The 23,084-nt window shown below is 37.5% G+C and overlaps 1 protein-coding gene across 10 annotated transcripts in view; it reads left to right on the top strand.

Annotated features, from left to right (window-relative positions):
• Positions 1 to 23,084, top strand: part of PDE4D (phosphodiesterase 4D) — a 1,455,129-nt gene that overhangs the window by 996,967 nt on the left and 435,078 nt on the right. The gene's annotated exons all lie outside the window — the stretch shown is intronic.

Genomic DNA, 23,084 nt, shown 5'->3' with positions numbered 1-23,084 from the left:
CATTCTCAGCTTGGGCAAATATTCTTTGAATGGCATTTTTTTTTAAGTTAAGGAGCCATTTTTAGTTGGCTTTATTTCTTTTCCACATTTGTTATTCAGCTGTCTAGCGTCACGTGTAAAGTGAGGGTCATAATACATATTTCCTGGTCCTCCTATAAAGAACTGAGATGATGTGTATGAAGGCGTTTGACACAGTGATTCGTATGAAGGAACTACTCCATACTTACTTGCTATGGTCACTTGGAAAACAACAACAACAAAAAAACTATTTTGCACGTGATGGTGGGGTTGAGTAACAGCCAATATATCAAATATTTTTAAACAGTTTTGTTTGACCAAGTTCAACCAGCTGCTATTAAAAATCATTTGGCACATGGAAATCTATTTTAAGAGGGTATATCCTCCAATGTTGATTTAGAAAAGAGAGGGGAAAAAATCAATCAACTTTACTCACAGGGTGTCTCATTTTTGAGGGCATGTGAGAGTCCAAGGAGATAAACAAATATTTGCAAAATGATCTTCTTGCTACACAGGCAGTACTATTAAAATGTTATTGTTGTTTTATTAAGGCAATGCTGTTTTATAATTTCATGATCTTCAGAGAAATACCAGGGATTTTATTAAACTCATACTTTTAAAAAGTTGAAATCTTAGATCCTATTATCACCACTATACATGTGAGAAAACAATTGCATAGAGAAAGAAGAGTTGGTAGGTTATTAAAACATAATGGGGTGCCTGGGTGGCTCAGTTGGTTAAATGTACGACTTTGGATCGGGTCATGATCTTGTGGTTCGTGGGTTCGAGCTCCGTGTCAGGCTCTGTGCTGACAGCTCAGAGCCTGGAGCCTGGATTCTCTGTCTCCCTCTTTCTGCCACTCCCCCACCGGCGCTCTCTCTCTCTCTCTCTCTCTCTATCTATATATCTCTCTCAAAAATAAACAAAAATATTAAAATGTAAAGAAATAAGGAGAAAACAAAATTTCATGAAATTGTCAAATCTCCTTGAGACTCAACCATGACACAATTCTTTGATTTTAAGATTTCTTTCTACTAATGAGTCATTCTGAGCCCTTTTATGTGGGTATATAGAAATGAATACAAATTCATCCCACTGCTAAACCACCCCAAATATTATTAATTAAATTGTTGAGAGTCTTGAAACAGTGAAGAAAAAAAATACTGAAATTCCATATATTTGCTTTCATTAAAGTAACAAATACATCTGATTCTTATGCCAAACAAGTGTGTTTTTTCCAGCAAGTTTCTATGGGATTCCCCCTAGAAGTATCGAGGTCTGAAAAACAAAGTAATTCCACTTATCAACTAAAATTGCATTTAATTAAAAAATTGTTCTGACATATCAGGAGAGAAACTAATTAATATTTTTAAGGCATGTGCTTTTGTGAAAAACAGAAGAGCCTAAGTAAGTATAAGCCTCAGGAGGAGAACAGCAGTATTATAGAGTGAACAGCAACAATGGTTCTTATTAATATTAAAATAAAGAAATTGGCTTAGATTGGAAAACAACCCCTAGCTTATTTGCCAGACAAGTTTGTCATTTTTCTCCTGTTTTTGACTCATCTCATTTGGAAAGCACAGATGTGTTCTACATCTGTCTCTCTCCCACTCACCCTTAAATTTTACTTACCAGCTGAACCATCAATCTTAATATATCCAAAAATATTTTATCATGGTGATAATTCAACTGTTGTATTTCAGTGCATACAAATATCCCCAAACCATGCATATCCCAACCCTATTTTGAAAGTTCTCTGAAGACTTCTCAAAAAAACAAAGAAAAAAAAAACAGACACAAAAACAAAACAAAAAAAGATTATCCCAGTGATTACATTTCTTTAAAAAGTTTATTGATGTACTAAATATATGTCTAGTTATTTTTATTGAATGCATATCTTGGCATTAAATAACTGTTTGCTAAGCACTGCGCACAGCTTCCCACACGCTAATGCCACCGTTACCAATTGTATTAAAAAACCACAAAACGTAGCAGAGATGTTCCTGGTAATGGTATTTCAAATGCATATTTAAACAGCTTATCCATTCTAAATTCATTTCTGATAGATTACATAGCTGTATTTCAAATCTTACAAGATGCACATCTCTTTGCTGTTTTTTTCTTTATCCTTCAGCGTGCATCAGTTGAATAGCTCAAATTATTTGGTACTGGTAATGCATGAAAATGCGAGGTACAAAAATGAAATGAAAGCTATAGACTCAGTGACCTCCAGGCCTTAAAAATTGTAGCACTTCTGAATCTGTTATATTTTATTTTGCTTCAATGGTTCAACTTTATTAATTAATCTATTTATTTACTCTTGCTGATGTCGTAAGATCTGTGTGAGATGTCTAAACCATGAGAGAGCCAGGGGCTATCAGAGTCAAGTCTAAGTAATTTGCTTAAGAATCCTTCCCACAGAAGGGCAATGGCAGTGTGAGTGGAAAAGCAATGCCCCCTGTGCCCACACAGTGAGTGTCTGACCTACAGGACGAGAGCGACACAGCGAGTGGAGTGGCAGGAAGGACCTTGTGCTTTTTCCCTAAAGGGCTGGTCTTGGCCGGCTTCCTTTCTCAGCTGCTCCAGGACTGCCTGCCATTGCATAGAGCAGAGGAGGGGTGGGGAAGTTAACGTTTGTTGTTGCAAGATCTCACTGATTTGCTTGCAATGCTAGGAGGCAGATTATTTCTCCTCTGCAGTTGTGCAACTCACCAGGTTTTGCTTGTTCAATGATTGCTTTAAAGCTTTGAGTCAAGTTCATAGCCAGGGTCTAATTCTTCAAGACATGTCTTTTCATATTAGCCTCATTTCTGTCACTTTTTCACGACACCTCCCCTCCCTGATCTACCTTTTAAAAATCTTTGAGCATATGTATCCTTAAAAACTGCTTTAAACCCTTTCTTTCGAATAAGAACATGTATAAGAAAATAGAAAAAACTAAGAAAAGGATATAACTGATAGCATCATTTAGCCATAAGAAAGCTAAATTTAAGTGGCTTGTCTAATGTCACACAGTGAATTCTTGTGTGAGAGGCATGCAAGCCCTGGATCCTGACTCTAGCCTTCCTGTGCACACCTTGCTGTCATATTTCCTCATTTTCTCTTGGTCTCTGCTTAACTGAGCACACATGAAAATTTTAAGTAACTCAACAGCTATGGGCATACCTATAAAACTGGGAAAATAATGTCTATCTTTTAATAGTTATTTGTTTTTTATTTATTTTTTATTTTATTTTATTTTATTTTTTTAAATCTTTATTTATTTTTGAGAGAGAGAGGGAGAGACAGAATCTGAAGCAGGCTCCAGGCTCTGAGCTGTCAGCACAGAGCCCAATGCGAAGCTCGAACTCACAGTCCGCGAGATCATGGCCTGAGCTGAAGTCGGACCCTCAACCGAATAAGCCAGCCAGGCACCCCGGGTTATTTGTTTTTTAGAGAGAGAGGAGACAGAGAGTGAGCATGGGAGGGACAGAGGGAGAGGGAGACACAGAATCCAAAGCAGGCTCCAGGCTCTGAGATGTCAGCACAGAGCCCATCGCTGACCATGAGATCATGGCCTGAGCTGAAGTTGGACACTCAATTGACTGCGCCACCCAGGTGCCCCTATAATATCTACTTTTTAAAGGAGTTATAATGGTTAACCGAAATAATATATTTGTATAATCCATACAGTATATCACATCATAATATTTTTTAAGTGTTAGCTATTATTTCTTTGTTAATAATTAATTTAAGATAGCACAGGAACACATCTATTGTAAATAAGATAAAAAGTTTACAGCTTTAGTGCACAAACAGTTGTGATGACATTTCCAATATTTGAAAGCCTATTTCCATTTCTGAGGAACAACCATGAATAGTCTATCGTGACCTTACATAGTGACAGAGAAAAGACCGAGGAAAGTAAGGATGGGAAATGAGAAGTGGCGAGCAAATGATTCACATAATATGGTTTTCTAGGCCACACTGCATTCAGAATCTCAGAGGTGGCACATGCATTAGCCCATAACCAAATCATATCCATGAACCCATATGAGGTCAATTTTAACAGGGTGCCCATTGTCTCTCCTCCAAATCGAACAAAGGAATCCAGAAAAAAAATATTTTATGTTATGATTGTGATCTCAGTTGAAGGGAACAGGAAAGACTTGATCATTTTTTTTTCAGGCTTGCATTTGTGGTAGGTGAAAGACATTAGAAAAAGCTTAAACCCTTTTGCCAATATTTCAAAGCAGTTTTGATGCCATTTAGATGGCAACCTCATTTTGCAGAGAATTGTATACTCATAGAACCTGGGAGAATCAAGCAGTTGGCATAACATGTTATATGAGTTTGATCAGAATTGACATCAGGGAGCTAGGAAAGCCCAGGGCGATCCTGCGTTCTGCCTCTTTGGGGATGACTTTGACAGTAAGTGAGAATGTCTGAGTGTTAATCATTTTCTGACAGCTTTAGCTCTTATCTTATGCAGAAATAAAAGCACTCAGGAACATTACCTTCTTGGTCTTTGGTCAGGGCACTTCTTCTAGAAAAACTGTTCTGCAGTAAGACTGTATTAGCTGCACAATAAATATATGTACTTATATAACACATCTAAAAATTTGATAGAAGTCTTGATTCAAGGCATCATTCTTGGGAAGAGAGGTTATTTTGTAAAGCCTTATTGGTAGGGACTTAAAAAAATTATGCCAGCCTTTTATGTCCAAGTATCCATGTTAATTTCCTGTGTATATCTTTTTGAAAAACTTTCAGTGTGGGTATATAGGCAGGGCCAGATGTCTCGTCTTAATTATTCATACTCTTTAATAAATAGCAATGACATACAGTGAAAATAAAGCCCAGATGGCTGACACATTGCAGAAATCATTGGATGTACTATATAGTCGTTCCTTAGTTTCCTGAATACTAATAGATGATACAGATCATCTTTCTACCCTTCAATCAAATAACAAGTAACTACCGTGATTTCTATGAACTAAGCACTGTGCTACTGACCGGGTGGATTCTAAAAACATACTGCCATGTACTACCATAACATCATTTCCTCTTATCTCTATTATCCTTGGGCTCTAGGCTTGCCTAGGTTTCTAGAACTTACTTTCAAGAGTGATCCATGGGGCGCCTGGGTGACACAGTCAGTTAAGTGTCTGACTCTTAATTTAAGCTCAGGTTGATGAGGGAGCATAAGGCAAGCGGAAGGTAAAGTACAAGCTAGCCGCCCTCTCCATCCCCTAGGTAGGATATGTATGACATTCCTCAGGCACTCCTGGCTGTCCAAGAACAAAGGAAAAGGAAAAACTAGTGGTTAACTGATAGAGATCACAGTCATGCAGGACAAGAGTCTCCATTAGTTTACAAATGTCTTAGTAAATGACAAGAAAAAGGCAATCTTATCAATAGCCTGGTCTCCAGAAACCTAGAGACTCAGTGTCCCAGAGGCCTACATTACCCTCCCCTCCATAGTGATGTGGGCAACAAAGGCAAGAAGAAAATGTAAATATCATTAAGTTTCTTTCTAACCTGCAACCCATTGACAAATATTTGACGCAGGTACAGTAAAACATGCCTCCAATAAACTGTGGCTTGTCTTAATGTTAATTCCTTACTAGAGGGAAAACAAAATTAACTTGACAATAGCAAGGCCTATGGTATTTTTAGAGTCCTCTTTAGCATATGAAAGTCCTTTTGGGAACTTCCCTTTTTCCTTACCTCCCTCAATGCCCAGGTGTATAATCCTTCACCCCTCACACTTATAACTGAGTTCTTTCTGCCCATGGGTCCTGGCCCTGTGCTTTAATGAAATCACCTTTTTTGCAACAAAGACATCTCAAGAATTCTATCTTGGCTGTTGCCTCCAGACTCTCACCACCGCTCCAGAACCCCATCAAAGGTCATGATCTCACTGTTCCTGAGTTAGTGCCCCGCCTGTATGCTGACAGTGCAGAGCCTGCTTGGGATTCTCTCTCTCTCTCACTCTCTCTCTGCACCTCCCCACCCTGTGCACATTCTCTAAACAAACAAACAAACAAAATAGTGATCCAAAGCCAGAGCTGAGTTTGTTGTGGTGGTTGTTTAACTAACTGGTTTACTAACTTCAGTCTCATGCATCATGGTGTATATTACTAGTTGTTAAGCAGTGGTTGATGAATCATAAAATCAAGGAGTTTCAGAACTCAGAGAAATTTAGAGCTGGCTCAAGTTATAGCTTACACAAGAGAACATGTGAAATAAATAACCAAGTGATTTCACGAGATGAGGCAACTAGTTAGTGTCAAAACCGAGGCTTCAAGTATAGGCTGCTGAGATCTGATGTTCTTTCTAGTGTTACTGCATCACAGAAATGTGTGGGATTAAAAGTGCCATCATGGGAATGAAGACACAGCATCTTGGGTTTGTTGCTGCTTTTGACGAAAGATGAGAAAAAGGAAGGGGCACAAATATCACCATGGTACCTAGTTCATGTTATTTTTCTAGAATGATGATGGGGTTCTGGAAAATAAGAAAATAAGATCTCGTTCTGCAAATCTTAGTGGGATTTCTGACTGGTGTAGGATTACCTAGACTATCTCAAAGTACAGAACTCCATAGTCACCAAGTCTTGAATTACAGGGATGCCATTTTCCTAGATATAATATTTATAGGACCACTGTGGGAAAATAAAGATATGCCAGTTGGTTGGCTTTAGACAACCACAGTACATTACATGTTGGGCATGAAAACAAAAACATTATTTGTCAACCACTAAATCACTAGTTAGTATTGGTATTACGAGAAATACATTTGGCTTGAAGTATGCAAATGTGAAGCCCCTAGAGAACCACTGTTTTAACTTGCCTTCTAAGAACCTTCCAGTCATGGACAAACCTGGATGCCAGTGGAATTATCCAGAAATGGTTTACTTAGTTGGAATTCTCTGTAGTTGATGTTATCAGGGAGAAGGGCATAACCAGGGGAGAGAGCAGAGGTGAGTGTCAAGAGTGCCCCATAAGGGGAAGAGACCCAAGTAAAAACCAGAATGTGCCTGTCCCCAAACCCCAATAAACTGTTCTTCCTGTTGGAATGTAGCTCCATTGCCACTTGAACAGAAACCATAATATTCTTTGCCACATTGGTTCAATTTCAGTGTTTATACTGTGAATGTCTGCCCATCTAGTAAATGATCAGTAACATTATTAGCCTGAATAAGGAAGAAGAGAGCATATTCTTTTCTAGTAAAGACACAGCCTTAGAGATAAAGGGAGGTGCAAGTGTGTCCCTAAACACTAAGTTGCATCCTCAGTACAGTTTGGGGAGAGGCCACTGTTGCCAGGCAACGAGCCTTAACAAGAAATATAGACTGGTGAGTGTTATGTATGGTCTTTTAGGCACCAACTGAAATGCCCCTTCCACTACCTCCTCTACTCCCTGGTTGATATGAATCACTCAGATGAAAGGAGTCAGGGAAGAGTACCCCTTCAGCAACTCTGCTGCTCTAGGCAGGTCCTTGAGAATAGTAAAATACTTTAAAGATTATGGATATTTTTATCTATGGAATTTCAATAAGGGGATGGTCTCAAGGCAATACATGTGAGATGTTCACATATTTTCTTATTTAAAAGATTTAAAAATTATTTCCAACCATATACATTTATGGGTACATAATGATTGAATTCATATGGGATATAGCAAAATGTGGGGTTCTATTAAAGAGGAGCATAAGAAGATAATTGTCATTTGAGAGATGTCTTTGCTGATGATCATTAAGCAAGAGCCGAACAGGTTTATACTGTTATGATGATGATTTATGCACACTTTTAAAGCCTGTCCTTATTTACTAGTGTATTATTTAATGTTTTTCTTTCATTTTGATATTTTTAAAATTTATTTTGATATATGTTTATGAAAAATCTTGCATTTCCAAGAACATATTCGCTAAGTACCGTAAAGATGATTCTGTCTCAGGATATTTGAAATGGCATTGCCAAGTGATTTTCTGTAGAGCTCATCACCATAGCAGAGGTCAATTTGAAGAGTGGATTTTAAAGAATAGTGCCAAACTAAATGCTGCCTCTCTTTTCCCTTAACATTCCCTAGAATGCCATTCCCATCTCATTCCCTAGAAAGTAGACAGTATTAAATAATAGTTGAACCAGCATGTATATTTCAATAAAAACATCATTTCTCGAGCAGGTTTCCAAAATTATTTTTTAAGGAGTCAAACCATGTAATGCTATAGCATATAAGAAGCCTCAAATAAATCCAGCTTAGAAGAAATGTCTGTCGTTTGTTAGTTGACAGCCAGGAGAGAGTGTGAATATTGAAGGGATGTTGGATGACTGGAAGGTTACTGTTTTAAGTCTGATGTGTGGACTGAAGACATGAGAGTTACAGTCCTTTTGGTATGTTGTTATTTTTCCTGTGAAGTATATTACATGTGCATAAAGAATGTAAAGAAAATCATGCCCACAAAATCAGGAATAGTTTTGACAAAGAGGGCATGTTAATAGTGACAGTCATGGGAACACCACAGTGACCCAGGGCTTTACTTCAAAAAAAAGTCAAATCATAGTATCTTCATGTTGGAAGAGACCACAGTATTCTGTCTAAGGAGTTTTCAGACTGTGTCCTTGGGACGCCCTTTCCCCACCCCTATGCAGAGGCAGCTGCAGAACAGAGAAGAGGAGCCAGAAATTTTAGGGAGATCTACATCTGGAGCATTCCACAGGCTTCATTCAGTCCCATTTTAGAGATGAAGCAGGTGTGTCTCAGAGGGGCTAATGATACATTCAAAGATACACAGCTAGTTGGTGTCAATCCCAGACTAGACTTCCTGGTTTGTGTGTGTGTGTCTCTGTGTGCATGTGTTTTAACTGACATTCTATTGCTTCTCAATTTATTAGAAAATACAATTACCGGGGCACCTGGGTGGCTCAATCGGTGACTTCAGCTCAGGTCATAATCTCATGGCTCATGATTTTGAGCCCCCCGTTGGGCTCTGTGCTGACAGCTCAGAACCTGGAGCCTGTTTTGGATCCTGTGTCTCCCTCTCTCTTTGCCCCTCCTCCACTTGTGCTCTGTCTCTCTGCTTCAAATATAAATAAACATTAAAAAATAAAATAATGTAAAGCACAACTACCCTGATGAACAGTCAGAAAACACTGTCTTTTCCTCCAGTGCCTTTAAAACCCAATGGAAGGGTGAAACTCAAAATCCCTATAACTCTCTCAAAAGAAATCCTGTCTTGAATTTCTAGTGTCTTTACTGGTCCTTCTAGCCTCTTTTAAAAGCTGAATGTGGGATGTCAGCTAAGGATTACAAAAGCTGCACCTTTGCAAATCCTACAAGATCCTCTAGCAAGGATTGTTTGCCTTCTATTGCTTTGTCTTTAGCTTTTTTAGGACCTCTGGTAAAATGGGAGAAAAAGAGTCCCTGCAAACACTGTGATATACAAACAGCTGTTGAGTTCAAGTATACCATGTGCATGGTGCATCCTGGTGGTTGCTGTCCTGGTTACTCTGCAAACAACAAAGCATATATAACTTGACGTTAAGTCCATTTCAAGAGAGGAGAATGATTTCATTATTTTAGTAAGGGCACTTTGCTTATGAGGAAGTAGACTCCAAAAAAGCAGGGGCCACTTTGCCATGTTGATCATTATTACCAGTATGGCACACAGTAGGGCTCAATAAGTAAATGAGTGAACAGAAATCTATTAAAATTAGCTCAGGTAAAAAGATTTATTGGAGTAATACAAAATGATTTTAATGATATCACATAATGATAAGTAAGCCTAGCTTCACAAGGTACCCCATCCTAGCATGTTGATTCCACTGACTTTGCTGCTAATGAATCTCAGTGACCCAACATGGCTATGCACCCTGATAGTACAACTATAGTGCCCATCATGAATGAAAAAAAAAAAATAGAAAGGTTCTTGAATACCCTAGACTGGACCAGAACCTAGATGTTGGGTTAAAGTGGGAAAGCAAATAAGGGATGTCATCTGTGATATTGACCAACAATATTTATCTTAGACCCTTCAGAGAACATTGAGAAGCATTATCTCCCTGTTAACACTATACATCCTGAAAGGACAGGTTTGTTTTTGTTTGTTTGTTTGTTTGTTTGTTTTTTAAGAGATATGCATACTTTCCATGTGCTTGAACAATAATATTGCCAAAAGCAACACCATTTTCTCCTATATAAACTATCCCACCTTTTTTTGATAACTTTGTAAATTTAAAAATATCACTGAATAGTTAACTAAAAAAACTCCTAGAATATTTGTGAAAAAAATCTTAGAGAATTTCTCCTTTAATTGTTACTGAAGTGTTCACACTTATAAAAATCTTCACTATTGAAAAAAAACAGAATTAAAAACACAGCTTCCAAAAATGTCCCCTCTGAGTAGGAAGACCATTTTCTTTGCTGCAAGATATTAGTGAAATATTTAGAAAAAAGGGAAGAAAATCCTTAGCAGTGATTAGAAATCAGTTTGTATAGCCTCCCTACCGAAGTCTGCATTTACAGGATATATGCCGTGGTTATTCTACTAGAAGATTTTTTTAACCTTATTTATTTTAAGGAAGAGTGCACAAGCAGAGGAGGGGCAGAGAGAGAGAGAGAGAGGGAGAGAGAGAATTCCAAGAAGGGTTCACACTGTCAGTGCAGAACCTGATGCAGGACCTGATCTTAGGAACAGTGAGATCATGACCTGAGCTGAAATCAAGAGTCAGATGCTTAACCTACTGAGCCACCTGGGCACCCCTTAGAAAATATTTTTAGTTCAGCACTGCTTTGGTTAAAACTATGACTGGATAAAGTACTAATTTTCATGAAGTTATAGAAGTGTATCAATTTTTTGAAAGGAGAATTGGCTGAGAGCCCATCAGAATACATGTATTCATTCACACACGTAGATATACAAATTTAACTGTGAAAAAGTTTTTTCACAAAGTCATCCTTATTCTTTCCCCATGTCATTTGTTTCACAACCTTAGCATTGGTCATGAGTCCACACTTGAATATACTGACCCGAGGTGAAATTCCAAATGCGGAACTTGAAAACACAATCAAGGATGTAAGGATTAGTAAACAGAAAGTTGAATTTTAGTACTTTATTAAAATTTGTTTTCAATCTTTATTTTTGAGAAAGACAGATTGTGAGTGGGGGAGGAACAGAGAGAGGGGAAGACACAGAATCCAAAGCAGGCTCCAGGCTCAGAGCTGTCAGCTCAGAGCCCAACATGGGGCCCAAACCCAGGAACTGCAAGATCAGGACATGAGCTGAGGTCAGACGCTTAACCCACTGAGCCACCCAGACGCCCCAAAAGTTTTATTGTTTTATTTCTCTTTCTTCTGAGGACAGATCAAAGGAAACTAGTCTAAAATGTAATTAGATACTGATCTGGAATTGTTAGACTTAACTGTAGCTGGTAAGGGCAGACTATGGTCTTAGTACACAGTATCTGCCTAAAAGTTGTTGTGGACTTGGTCTTCCCAGCCCTAGAAGTGCTTTGAAATCACCTGGGGAACACTGACAAATGAAGAAATCCAGGCCAGTTGAATCAGAATCTGTGAGCACCAGGCCTGGTATCAGGATTATTAGGAAACTCCCCAGTTACCTCTAATATGTAGTTAGGGTTTAGAGCATCAACGGTCATTCTTGAGTCCATGATTTTGTTTTTTGTGTTGAATATTTTTGCCATTCTATCAATTATTTTTTTCTGTGTTGTTTTTTCAGATGCATCATATCCATCACCCAAGAGCAATAAATATTTAAAAATTACTGAGGTTAGATTGAGTGAACACACATTGTTATGCACATTATTAAAGTTTACATTTTAAGATCCTTATTACTAAGGTATTATAGCTATGGTTAATTTAAAATCTTATAAGGAATCCATTGAGCAGGTTATATGTTAAGTACTATTTTGCCAGTTGAATATGGCTCAGGAGAAACCTAACTAATTACATAAAGTGGATGGTTCTGAGAATTTATATTTATTCAAATAATTCATTTAAATAATCCTCAGATATGTTATCTATTATCTTTCAAAATAGAAAATGAATTCTATAACTTAGTCATAGATTTCAGGTAAAATTGTTCCACAAACACACACACTGTAGCTTTTAATCTCTTCAGTCTGTAATGACTGACCTGCTTTCCACAGTTTCTTGAACATTTAGTAAACTAATTTAGAGTTTTAAAGTATTGTCAAATAGAAGATCTTCCTGTACCCAATTTAATAAGAAGATAAAATGTTATAGTTAGCATATCCATTTTTCACACATAAACAGGCACTTAAGTTCTTAAAAACAGGTTGTTCTTTTAGGTAATTTCAACATTGCCTCTGGAATCTTTTTCCAAAATTTAGTGTAGATGTTTTTGATCTATCTGAGAAAAAGTTGTCTGGCTGCAAACCTCAGCTTTGTGCTTACAGAGATTTTTACCATTTCTAATTAGTAACACTGGCAAAATTTACTAATGTCTAAAAGAAAACAAGATATGAATATTCCTATATGGTAATTACTACATGTTCTAAACTAAATCCAATATTTTTAATTCTCTAGGAATTTGTTACTTGAACCTGCCTGAATCCACTTCTGTTCATCTCATTATAGTATACACACTGTTAGCCTTTACTGATTTGTTTTGTTGAGCATACTTTTTCCTTAGTGTTTTTATACTATCAATAATCTGTCTCTTGTTGCTTTTCAAGAATAAAAGATATTGAATCATGTGAATATATTCACATGATTATTTTATGTAAGATCAATTTAGTAGCCACTATTGCTCCGTGAAGTAAGCAAGTTATAGAAATATTTATCTTAATATCACTATCAAGTTCTTTCTTCCTAAAGCAAAATTAATATTCTAATTTTAATTTCTGTAGGCGATTTTTACTGCTGCCTTAGAATTATAATTGTGAATAGAAATTCCCTGTCAATTGTGAATAGAAATTCAAATTACTGAATTTGAAAATAGTGAAGTGTTTGTTCCCTAGCTTGTTTTTATAGACTGATTGTCCTATTGTTATTTTTTTATGTATTATACTTACCTTTGAATATTTGTCCGTAGGCTGTTGAAATTTATTGAGATTTAATTTAATTGTCTTCTAAAATGGCATGTTGTAATGCATTAAGAAGGGTAGTTTGTAAGCAATATTTCAAAGTTTTGTCTATTTAAAGTGTAGTACAGGATATTTATTTTGTAATTACAGATTACATGGTTTCTATATAAAATATCCTCCTTTTCCAACATGAAACTGATGTTGGGTTGATGTTGCGTTGAATTACAGGAGTAGGGGGAGATAGACATTAGATTATATGCAATGTTGTTTTCCAGAGTATGTAACCCAAAACCATATTTGAGGCAAATGCAATGCCCAATGGGCAGTGCTTTATACAAGATTATGTTACACACGAATTTGCCAGCCAAAGACTATTTTATCTCAGACTTAGGTAAAAGTGCCAGAGGAGAATAATTTCATTGGGGGTAAATTTGAACACATTCAGCAAAATGACCAAAATTTAAGGCCCTCAGAGGAAATATACTTATGCTTACATGTTGCTAATAGTGTATTTCCAGGCAGTCACCAGGCTTACTACAATCAGTTAACTTATTTATTTATTTATTTATTTATTTATTTATTTATTTTTAATGTTTATTTTTGAGACAGAAAGAGAGAGAGAGAGAGAGAGCGAGGGAGAGGCAGAGAGAGAGGGAGACACCAAATCTGAAGCAGGCTCCAGGCTCTGAGCTGTCAGCACAGAGCCCGATGTGGGGCTTGAACCCACACACTGTGAGATCATGACCTGAGCTGAAATCAAGACTCAGACACTTAACTGACTGAGCTACCCAGGTGCCCCACAATTAGTTAACATTAAAAAAAATATGTTACTGAAATAAAACCTACATAAAAGCACCCAATTGTAAGTGCACAACATGATGAATATCCACAAAATGAACATATAGTAGGTAACTATCATCTAGATCAGGAAATAGAATATTATTAGGTCTCCAGAAATCTCTGGTACCATACTTCAGTTACAAAGTCTCTACCTCACCCCACAAGAGTAACCAAAATCCTGCCTTTTATCACATTATATTACATTTTGTCTTTTTTTTTTTTTAACAACTATATGTTCTTGATTGGAGTGTTGTTGTTGTTGTTTTTAAATATTTTATCATAGCCAGAAATAGAACTTAGATTTTAATTTTACCATTTTATCCATAAAATGGAGGGAAAAGAGGAATAATAGGTTGCTAGGAAGAAATTCCTACTTCTCATTCATTCTCTACACTATGACATACATAACCAAGGCTTTGTGAGCCTTGCTTTGTTTCTTTCCGTGACATGGTGAAGTTTTTGAAAAGTATGTAGTTTGGATACTTTACACATTCATCATAGAACTTTATTTTGTAGTTTTAATGATAAAATGGAAACAGAAATGTAGGGTGAAAAAGACTGTTTTTAAAGGACTTTCCTGTCCTGTAATTTCCTTTTGAGCTTGGGTGGCCAGTGGGAACACCCTAGAAGCCTGGGGACATTGAGGCATGTGGACTGGTGATCAGCAAGCTGAGCTCCATAGCTGATGTACCTGGAAATCTCAGATTGTGGCAGTCCAAAAAAAACAAAACACAAAAAACAAAAAACAAACAAGCAAACAAACAAAAAAACTAAACAAAAAGCATTGTGTCAAAAAAGCAATGTGTAGGAGGCTAAGCCAAACTTTCTTTGTTTGTCTTTTCAGAGGAAGACATGAGTAGACCTTAGAGATAAGATAGAAAATTGAGGGGCACCTGGGTGGCTCAGTTGGTTGGGCGACCGACTTTGGCTCAGGTCATGATCTCACAGTTTGTGGGTTTGAGCCCTGCATCAGGCACTGTGCTGACAGCTCAGAGCCTGGAGCCTATTTCAGATTCTGTATCCCCCCCCCCCCACCCCTCCCCTGCTCACGCTCTGTGTCTCTCTGTCTCTCAATAATAAATAAACATTAAAAAATTTAAAAAAAAAGAAAATTGAGAATTCTCAGCCCCTCCAAGACACTTTCTACAAACTTTTGAAGTTAATTCTAACTAACATCCTGGTTAGAATTCCTGCTTTGCAACTTAGGGTTCCTGCTTTGCCAATCTAACTTGTAGTTTAAGGCACAGTGCTCCACACTGATTGGAGGGTGAAATGAAGGCTACAATCCTACCATGTGTCCAGAAAGAGAAAAGCTAAGAATATTTGGTAGACACATTATGATGTTTTTCTTTTCTGGACTCCCTCCTTTTTTCCTAACTTTTTAGAGATCTGATTACATTTAAGTAGGAGAAAAGGCCTTAACTCATATTTTTGGTGAAAAAAAAAAAAAAAACTACAGGGGAACTGTATTATATAATGAACCTGAACTTAAAATAAGCAGGTACACAATGGCCTATAATAAACTCAAAAGAAATAAAATAGAACCAGGATTTTAAAAACAAAACTGACCATAACACTAAATTGTTCTTATTAGTATTATTTCACCCTAGGTGATCTATAGTCTAGCCCTTAAAATATCACATCCACTGTGATTTCAATTATGTAGGAACATGTCCCTCTCTATTTAACTTTAAAATTCTCTGGCAAGGGGCACCTGGGTGGCTCAGTAGGTAAAGCAGTCAGCTCTTGATTTTAGTGTAGGTCACGATCTCACAGTTTGTGGGATTAAGCCTTGCTTAGCTCTGTGCTGAAAGCACAGAGCCTGCTTGGGATTCCCTCTCACCCTCTCTCTCTGACCCACCCCCACTCACCCCCACTTAAATGTTTCTTAAACATTTAAGAAATCTATAAATAAAATTCTCAGTCAAGACCAACTTCAATGGAAAAATTAAATTAAGAATGTTACAACATCCACAATACATTCTAGTCTATCTCAATTCTAAGGTAAGCTCTGCATGGAAACTGTCAAAGGAACAATTACAGAATTGCTCTGTTTTTGTTTTTTGTTTTTTGTTTTTTAATTCAGCAGAACTGACTCCTCTTGTCCCACTTGGAGTGACATGTTGAGTGATGAGAAACTTGGCAAATCTTATTGGTCATTTTCCTCTCACAGCTCACTTTAGGGTGTCCTTAGTGGGCTGCACTGTTATTTCAGCCTGACCATTTGCTGGAGGGTGATGAGTAGTGATAGTGACAGGTTGGATGAGCTCTGGCTTCACAGATTTCTTAAACACATATGAAATCAATGCAGATCCATTGTGAGGAATAATAACATCTGGAAATTTGGACATTGAAAAGCCCTAGCACAGAGGTCTTTTGGTTAAAGCAGAAGAATTTTGAGAAGGTAGCTACAACAAGCAAGAAATTCTTGTCTTTGCAAAATAAATAAGAATTCTGACCAAGTCTTTTTGACCATTTGCCAGAGAAAGGAAAGGTGTCATTGGCAGGTTTGATGGAGTGATCAGGCATTGGCTATGATCTTCTAACTAGCACAACTAATTATAGGCTTTAGATGTAATTATTAGTGCATATCTGTTTGTTCAAAAATTCCTGGTGAAAGTGCATGTATTATTATAATAACATGCTGAATTATGTGACGTTTCTTCTCTGACCACTGGAAAGTAAAGAACACAGCTTTGATTAGAAAATAGGGTTGGGGGGCCTGGATGGCTCAGTCATTTAGGCGTGCAATTCTTGATTTGGCTCAGGTCATGGTCTCATGGTTTGTGGGTGCGAGCCCCACATCAGGCTCTACACTGACAGCACAGAGCCTGTTTGGGATTCTGTCTCCCTGTCTCTTTGCCACTCCCCTACTCACTCTTCTAGGTCTCAAAATAAATAAACATAAAAAAAAAAAGAAAGTAGGGTCTGTGGGACACTGGATGGCTCAGTCAAAGCATTGGACTCTGAGTTCAGCTCAGATCATGATCTCTTAGTTTTTGAGGTTGAGCCCTGCATCAGCTCTGCAGTAATAGTGCAGAGCCTGCTTGGGATTCTCTCTCTCTCTCTCTCTCTCTCTCTCTCTCTCTCTCTCTCTGCCCCTCTCACACTCATGTATGCTCTCTCTCTTCCTCAAAAATAAATATAGAAACTTAAAAAAGAGAAATTAGGGTCTGAACTGAATATGTGGGAGACATTATGTAGTTAAAAACACGAGTGTAAATTAGTTTGCTGTGCTAGTTTATGTGATAAAATGAAAGACCTAGAACACTCTTGAGAATATCTTCATTAAGAAGCTAAAGAGGAAACAAGAGAGAGTAAAGAATTCCCAAAGTGCACTTTCCACAAGTAATGAACCAGCAGAACCAACTCTTCATAGTATGGACTTGTATAGCTTGTAAGGAAGCACTCTCACTCTGGGACAAGTAGCAGTGAAGGGATGCATGTTCTTAAGTGGCTAATTCCAAAGTATTGGTAGGTAATCACTTGTCAGGGAAGAGGTTTAGCTTGGAGTTTATTTATATGTCAGATCAGAGACCATATACAAAGGCCTAAAAAGAGTCCTTCCAAGTTAGGTCAACTTGCCTGTGTTTCACAAATTTCTTTTATGAGAATCTAGTTTTAAACACAGCAGGGGTGGGGCGCCTGGGTGGCTCAGTCGGTTGAGAGGCCAGCTTCAGCTCAGGTCATGATCTCATGGTCCATGAGTTCGAGCCCCGCGTTGGGCTCTGTGCTGACAGCTCAGAGCCTGGAGCCTGCTTGGGATTCTGTGTTTCCCTCTCTCTCTCTGCCCCTCCCCCACTCATGCTCGCTCTCTCTCTCTCTCTCTCTCTCTCTCAAAAATAAACATTAAAAAAAAATTTAAACACAACAGGGGTTATCAGACTCTTCACAGAATTTTATCCTTACTTAAAAAGTCTAAAGTTTTACCCTTTGGACTATTTTTAGACCAATTTTGTACTAATTTTGTGCTTTGAACTAATTTTTCCCTTAATCACTTTAACAAACACAATCTATTCTATATATACCATATTCCAGGTTTTCTTCTAAGTCTGTCTGCCTGCCTTTCTTCCTTCCTTCCTTCCTCCCTAGCCCCCCCACCTTCCTTCCTATATTTCCCTCCACACCTCCATTTTTTTTGTTCATGAGAAAATAGAGTAATTCAAACTAGATATGAGTAGATTAAGGGGCATGAATGTATCTGTCTCTGACAAGACGACCTATGTTCTTGTTGCTAGATTAAATGCACTCCTATTTAAGTGCCTGGTGGGACTAAGAGGTGTGGAGGAAGCTTCATGTGAGCAAGAAAATAATCCTCCTACAGTCTGCTTTTAGTCTTTATTTTCCATGTATGTTGAGAGCATTTTAGTCACAGTTCTTTCTGTTTCTTTTAAGCTGTTAACAAGTAGGAATATTCAGCCTCCAGTAATTTTTCAATCATTTTTTGAAATATTAACCCTTTAATGAGGCCTAGTATGGCTAGCCTGCTGTCTTCAGCATAGGTTTCAGGTAGGCATTAGTGTGAAAATATGGAACTGGTTTATAATCTTAATTTTTAAAGCATATGAAAAGACAGGTTTTGTGACTTGTGTTCAAAGACTTATATGACCTGTCAAAACAATTCATAAGATTCCTATTTGAAGGGGAAATGAAAAGTCAAGGTGACAGAAAGGTTATATTCATGCATTTGCAGGAGAGGAAGGGCGCAGATAAGATATGTCTTTGAAAGCTAATGAGAAAGCTATTTGTCAGGCAAGCTGTTCAAGTGCAGTGTCAGCAAGTGAAATGGGCTATTGCCTTTGGGGAAATGATTTACAGCATATGAAAACCATCTTGGTTTGGGAGCCGGGTTGACCGTGGCACATCTCTCTTCCAGCTTTTTGGCTCTTTCTCCTTTCCTGTTTCCAGTATAAAATCAGCCTTTGTATATGAAAAACACTGCATGGCTTTGGCTTGCAGTCATGTGTGTTCTTGGTATGATTTTCACTAATGAGATTGGCATTGGATGCTTCAGTAAACACGCATGCATATTTGCTTTAGGTTTATATTTACTTAATCTTTGTAGTTTAACTGGCTAAACTTGAACAAAGCCTGTTTAATTTGAGCCTAATAAAATGTTGTGCTTTCAAAGAGAATATGCAGAATTAAAAGAATGTGCAATTTTTTTTTTTAAAGTAGCCCTTCCCTTCTCCTTGTCTGTTTTCCTTATGTCCCTGCTGTCTGACCTGTCTCTGGTAGGGATACTTGCATTATATCCCTAGTTACTATGTGTGTATTAAACCATTTTCATGTGGAATAAAGCAAGTTATGATTTTTTAACATAAATATTTTTAACAAATGTTTTTAGCCTTTTTTTCATAAATACAAAAATGAAATCTGTACTGTAAACAAATTATTTTGAACAGTGTGGCTACCTCTGGAAGCTTGCTACTTGTGATGGCTTTAGACCTATAATATGTGTTCTGTATACCACCAAAAAATGAGGAAAGGGAGACAACACTCTGTGTGCTACTAGAAAAAGGCAACAGTCAGAGCCAAACGGCATGTCACTTTATATTCTTCAGGCCGTTCTAACCATCTTCCTTTGGATGATGCATTTTGTAGCTGTTGCCACTTGGGCAATTGAAAAGGGAAAAGAAGCGAATAACATGATTTGGAGGAGTGTGGAGGGATGTGAGTCTTAGAATGATCCTTGGGATTTACAGAAGCCTTTAAAGCTATTTGTGCTGCTTTGTGCCGCCTTGTGCCCTGTGTCAGTTAATATTTCATCTTTACTCCACTTTTATGTTTTAAAACGTGGGAGATATTTTAAAAAGTATTGCACTGACCTCTACCCCAAAGTCTCCTAGCTCTGGCCAACTCTATTCACTTCTTTGATTGAGTATTCATTGTCTTTTCACTTTTGTAAGCAATACGAAATGAATGCTTACATGCCACGACAGACATGTAGAAAATCTTCTAAAATCGCAGTCCAGGTTCAACTGCAAATATGAAACATAAATCCATTTCCATTTAGCCTTTGATGAATATAAGTATTAATATTGAGGTCAGTTCACAGTTTGCTGGTATTATGACTATTTTTTTCCCTTAGTGGTAGAGCACCTTAGTCTGGAAAAAGCATCTCTTTGGATATAGTATGAAATTTGATATACTCCTGTGAAGCACTGTTTCATCCTTTCAAATATGCCAGAACATCCTATAAGTGAAATCAAGATTTCTAAATGTCAAAAGCAAAAAAATATTAGAATGCAATAAAAACATTTTATGAAAAAAAAAAGAAAAGAAAAAAGAAACCAGCTTCTCATTTTGCATTAGTAAGTAAAAATAGTTCAAAGACTAAATAGTGAAAATGAAGGTATACCAGGTCTACAGATTCTAGATAAAGGATGCTACAGTCCACTCAGGCTCGGGAGTTTTCACTAAAGAGATTCTGCTTTGTATTCTGTAACATTCAGAACTAGTTCTTGGATCAACTCCCCGATGAGACTGAGGAAGGGTTCTGTGTGTTTTGTTTGTTATTGTTACCCGCAACAGAAGGCAGCAATAAGAAAGTAGTGCCCTCTATGGGTGGGAGTGCAGAATGCATCTTATTAGCAAGAATCAGTATATTGCAGGAATTGCAGCAAGAATGCAGTATATTGCAGGAACATTGATTCGTGGCACAGGCCATTATTAACTATGAAAATAATAAGTTGTGCTAGTTTTGTTTTTCTTTTAAGCAGTTTGTTGGTGACGATAATTAAATAAGAGACAGAGCCTCTATCTCTGTAACTGATGTTTTGTGAAATCAGGATGTTTTATTAAATTCTGACACAATGATATAGCTCAGTCACCTCAGAGAATGATCTCTGACAAGCAGCACTTAAAGGAGAGGGGCCACACCTTCTAGTATGTAGTACCTAAAACTATGTGTGTTGATTGGCATCTGGCTGGCTAGATAAAATCCACTTAGGGAGTTGATTTAAAATGGAAAATGCAAGGTGTCACCTCCAGAGACACTGATTCAATAGGTCTAGGTAAGTCCTAGGAATGTCATGTTTTTACCAAGTGGCACGGTGATTGGGAGACACTGCAGGCTTGGAAAGCGATGCCTTTTTGTGCATCTGCCCTTTGCTTCTGTTTACCAGCCAGCACCAAAGTGGGCAGCTCTAGCTGGGCGCCATGTCCTCATAGAAAATGGGAGCTCTTCTACTCTTCTCTCAAAAGTCTCATTTTCTGCTGGAGCTCTTCCTTTGCTTGGCTCTTGTCTGTCAAGGAAAGAACAGGAAAATCATTACTTCTGAAGGAACTGTTCCTTTGGCTTTTGATAACTGACAGAGTGAACAAATTTCTTCCCACGTGGTATGTCCTGTGCCTTCTATCAACCATTCCAGAGCTGTCACTCACTGAAGCTCTGCCAAGCATGTCTCCTGCTTTCCCGGTGTAGAGGGCTTTCTGTGATCAGCATATTGTCGAAAGTGTCACACATATACAAAGCTTACACATTGATGAAAACCACAGATATTTGCCATCTAGGATTTGAATGTAGCTTTTCCTAAATGCATATAAAACCTGTCATTCTTTGCTGTATGCTGCACCTGGTGTTGTGTGTTAACTTGGATGGCATCTCTGTTAATCCTGCCCCCCAGTCTCATAAAGGGACCCTTCTACCAACATCACAACAGCTCATATTAAAGGAAACCTCATAGCCATGAAGATAGCTTTTAGCAAAGCCTTTGTTTTTGTCATAACTTATCAATGTCTAGCACGTCCCTGTGCTCTCTTCCTGGTGCTGCTGGGAGACACAACACTGAGGCTCTGATTTGCAGTAGACTTAAGGTCCATGGTCAAGGCCTCCTGGCTTAGAATGTTAAAAGCATTATTATAAGCAGTTAACAAAACCTGTTCTAGAACAGAGAGGGATGATAAACACAGGGTGGAGTCTGTGATAATCTAAGTTATTTAGAAAATTGAATAGAATATCAAATGATAACTTTGCTTTACCTATTTATTTTTTTTTCAATAATAAGGAATACACCTTTCTTTGTTCACTTACAGAAGAGTGTGCATATTCTGTGTACATTCCTGGGCTGCTTCGTGCTCTTGGTTTGCTAGAGAGCTCAGTCTGTTAGGTGTTTTCAGTGTCTTTACCCCCAACCTCAGTGCTTTGTCAAGCAATCAAGTGGTCCCAGGAATTCACTCTAATCCTTCTCTTTTTGTGTTTTGTTTTTTAGGTAAGTACCTTTCGTTTTCCTCCTCCTTAATGCTGAGAGAAAATGCACCTGCGTGATGTAGAACAAATGGCTTACAAACACAAAAACCAAAAGATAAAAAATAACACGAGCAGTAAAGCATGACACGCTACCTGATACCAGTAAGAACTGTAAGTGGCCTTCAAATGTTCTTCTCTTTTCTAAGGAAGGGGAGTAACAGTACAGAAAGATGGGGTTGTTGCTGTGAGAGTTAGAAGATTGTAAGGAATGTTCATGAAATATTTATTCTCACCTGCTTTTTGGGTAGATGAACAGCTGATGGTTCTGAGCTGGCTCGCCATTCCCCAGTCGAAAACTATTGACCTAAATGCTACTTTTAAACATTTTTTGAAAATCACAAATGTAAACAGATGTGGGCAATGCTTGCAAGTTTTTGTCTATCTCTCTGTCTGTCAGTTTGTTTCTAAAAGGGAGTCAAGAATAGAAAAGAGTATTTTAACATCTAATTTTTATTTGAATTGGCATGAAACTATCTAGTTAAATGCTTCAGTAACATATGATCATGAATATATGTATAAACTTCATCTAGAAAAAAATTCTTAAAGCTTTGGATGATAAATGAATATAATGTGGATAAGGAGATCAAAGATAGTTTCCTTCTTTCTTTTTTTCATGTCATGGATTGCAGGGATCCTCTCTCTCTTTTTACAAGTATAGTTCCCAGGTACATACGAAATAACATATAAAATACAGTTGAATTGATAATGCTTCAATAGTATTTTGCCTGAACAGTCATTCTTTATTTGGCTGTATATTTCAAGATTTAAATATGCATGATAAAAGTATATGCTTATATTAATGTCAGTATAGCCCTGTTAACAATGTATTATGTTTAATGTAAATTGAGATTTTCTATTCAATATAAGTGACAAAATATGTTAATAGAAATACATTAATACTTAATACAAGCAAATGGCAATGA

This window comes from Felis catus, chromosome A1 (assembly GCF_018350175.1).
Source record: "Felis catus isolate Fca126 chromosome A1, F.catus_Fca126_mat1.0, whole genome shotgun sequence".
NCBI classification, from domain to species: Eukaryota; Metazoa; Chordata; class Mammalia; order Carnivora; family Felidae; genus Felis; species Felis catus.
Note: the sequence above shows the minus strand (reverse complement) of the source record. Positions and strands in the feature narration are given on the sequence as shown.